This window comes from Nannospalax galili, unplaced genomic scaffold (assembly GCF_000622305.1).
Source record: "Nannospalax galili isolate Female #2095 unplaced genomic scaffold, S.galili_v1.0 scaffold1925, whole genome shotgun sequence".
In the NCBI taxonomy this organism is placed as follows: domain Eukaryota; kingdom Metazoa; phylum Chordata; class Mammalia; order Rodentia; family Spalacidae; genus Nannospalax; species Nannospalax galili.
The window spans coordinates 105,214-108,525 of record NW_008352321.1 but is presented as its reverse complement, the minus strand read 5'-3'; the positions used below and the strand labels follow the sequence as shown (position 1 = coordinate 108,525).

The window sequence follows — 3,312 nt, the reverse complement described above, 5'->3', positions numbered from 1 at the left end:
TGTTAGTGTAGAAACTGAGTTGAGGAGCTGAGGTACATGTAGGTAAGAGTTACAGAGTTAGCTTAACATGTTCAAAGCCTGAGTTCCGCCCCACCATTAAAACCAACTGACTAAACCAAATAATCAACAATAAAAACACCCCCACCCCACAGCAGAGATCTGGAGTGAAGAAGCAAACCACAGCAATTACATGGACCAAATGCATTACTGGGAAGTTACTCTAGGACACAGCCTTGAGGTAGGATGGCCTTGACAAACTCCAGTAGCAGCATCAGGGTGGCCAGGAAAGGGGTGTTAGATGGTGACGTAAAGGTGGCTGTAAATCAATTAGGTCCTTCTCAGTTATGCTAATCATGTGGATTTTATTCTGAGAGAGAATGAAAAAATGAAGTAAATCAAATGAATTAAATGAACAGGAACATACTATCAACCTAGATTAAATTTAATTTCTCCTTGAACAGGAAATCAGTCTCTAGAAGTCCTAAGAACAGGAAAAAGAAACTGGTTGGGGAGAGTTCAAGGTGGAGACATTGAAAATGAGCAGTTCCGCTTCTTGTCCTTGACAGCCAGTTCTTTCCTGGCCAGAAGCCTGAAATGCCCTTGGTTCTGTGACAGTTTGGGTCCTGGCCAGGAGCCAGAAATGCCAAGTGTTTAGGGGCACGTGTTCTTTCTTCTCCTTTTAAATGGCAACCTAAGGAGCATACTCTCTGGAAATTACATGTGATCAGCTACTTCAGTGGTCCTTGAAAGTGTGCTCCAAACTCCAGTTCAGCCACGAGCATGAAAAAGTACATGTCAACTGGACTGACCAGCTCACCTTTCCATGCCTCAAACCAGTAAAGTCTTTCATTTATTTTTTTGTCTTTTTTTGAAACAAAGGGTCTCCCTATAGCCTTAGCTGGCCTGGAACTCACTATGTAGACAAGGCTGGTCTTGAACTCACAGAGCTCTGCCTGCCTCTGCTGGGAATTAAAGGCCTGCACCACCATTATCGACATCCAGTAAACTCTTATTAAGCTAGACAGTGACTCTCAGCAACAACCTTCTCTTGGGACCTGCTCCTGCTTGCTTCCTTTCTCTAAAGCACACTTCTTAATAAAATTCCTTAAAAAAAAAATTAGCTATTATTTTTATTTTATGTGTATGCATATATTGACTGCATGTAGGTAAGTGTACTCATGTCGTGTAATGCCTGCGGAGGACAGAAGAGGCTGTTCGATCCCCTGGAACTGGAGCTATGGACAGTTGTTAGCTGCCATGTGGGTGTTGGACTTGAATCTGGATGTTCTGTAAGAACAGTCAGTGTTCTTAACTGCTGAGCCATCTCTCCAGCCCCTAAAATTCCTTTTAAAAGTTGCTCTGTTGTTGTCTGTGAAATTCATCTTTGTGTTCATGAGACAAAGGACCTGGAAGCCAATGGTCTAGGGTGGCTTTGGTGGTCCTGGGACCCCAGTCTCCTGAGTTATGTTCATCTGAGGCAGGGAGGCCTTTGTCACACTCAAGGAACACTCTCTTTTTTCCATTTCAGTGGTGTCTACTGGGAAGAATTAAGCAATGAATAATAAAAAAAATGTACTCCTGGGAATAAAAATATGTAATAGCAGAAATAAAGTTTCAATGGGCAAGCAAGAAAGGTACACTTCTCAGAAAGTAACGCAAAAACATGAGGAAATGAAAAGACAGGGCTGAAGAGACGGCTCAGCCATTAAGAGCACTGGCTGCTTTGCAGAGGAGCAGGGTTAGGTTCCCAGCATCCACATAGCACCTAACAACTGTTTGAAACTCTAGTTCCAGGGCTTTGACACTCTCTGGCCTCCACCAGCATTGCATGCAATGTGCATTTACATATATTCAGGCAAGGCACTCTAACAGTTAAAACAAACAAAAAAAATGTTTTAAAGATAAGAGATTTAAGGAAGTAAAAGATCAACCCAGAAAATTTATTTTTATATGTATGAATGTATTGCCAGGATGTAGGTACCTGCACTCCTGCTGTGCAGCACGCACAGAGGTCAAAAGCGGCACCCACAGAGGTCAAAAGAGGGCACCGGATCCCCTAGAACTGGAGTTACAGTTGGTTGTTAGCCACCTTGTGGGTGCTGGGAACTGAACCCAGGCCCTTTGCAAGAGCAATTAGTGCTCTTAATTGCTGAACCATCTCTCCATCCCGCAACCCAGAAACTTTAAAGGCTCAATAAGAGTTCTATAAACAGAAAAATAATTTTTTTTAAAAAAGTGAGTTAAAATTTTTAAAAATTTTATTTTTTAATTTTATGTGCATGAGTGTATTGCTTGCATGTATATAAGTGAAGTCCATCTCGTGGGGTCTCCATGGCCTCCTTAAACAAGAGGACAAGTGACTCACCACAGTTATAGGACATTTTGAGACATGTTCCATAGTCCCCTGGAACTTAGTTGATCTTGGAGGGCAAGGGGCAAAAACTGTCCTTTATGTTCCTCTGACCAGATAAGTATAGGTGTCAAAGTATGGCTAACCCTAACTTGGTTTTACCCACTGAGTCATCGCTCCAGCCCTGAGTTAAAATTTTTATGTTTAAGAAAATTTCCTAAAACTACAACTAGTAGATAGTTTGGGGGACTTAAATGCCAAGTATAATAATATTCATGCTCAAAATGCATCTCACATCAAATTTGGCATGCCTTTATGAACCTTGGAGATTAAAGAATTTATAAAAAGGAATGGGAATCCACATGAGAGATCTCAAAAGCAAATCTGGAGGAAGCTAGAGAGCAAGGCTGCAATGCCTTTGAGAAACTAAGATGCCACAGCCACCTTAACTTTCATGGAAGAATGAAATGTGCAAGACCTAAAAACTTTAGTTATCATCTACTTTTCTGAAGATGTCACACTTCGAAGGCAGAGGCAGGCAGATCTCTGTGAGATGGAGGCCAGCCTGGTCTACATACTGAGCTCCAGGCCAGCTGGGGCTACAGGAAGACGCTGTCTCAGAAAGACATTAAATAAATAAATAAATAAATAAAAAAACAAATAACAGGAAAGAGAAATTAAGTACACAAATTCAATGAAGCAAGCATGAGAGGAGAGAGACAAAGGAATCCCAGATGAGTGAAAAAAGGACAAAACAGGAATCTTCTTACCATCCTTATTTACCCCAGCTAAGAATGGAAATTCCTATGTGCTGCTGCAGGAATCTAATACCACAGGTACAAACCAGAACCTTCTGGAAGTATTTATAAAATAGAGGGGGGGATAGGTATCATATTACCTTCTTAGGGTTTGAGAAACACTGGATTTCAAAATCAGTCCCTTAAGGGATTGCGACTATGGAC

General features: G+C 41.4%; 1 protein-coding gene across 1 annotated transcript in view; it reads right to left on the bottom strand.

The window, feature by feature from the left end:
* The window catches only part of LOC103746988 (hook microtubule tethering protein 3), a gene marked incomplete at its 3' end in the record, with an annotated part of 100,423 nt that overhangs the window by 65,093 nt on the left and 32,018 nt on the right, over window positions 1-3,312 (bottom strand). The window lies entirely within an intron of this gene.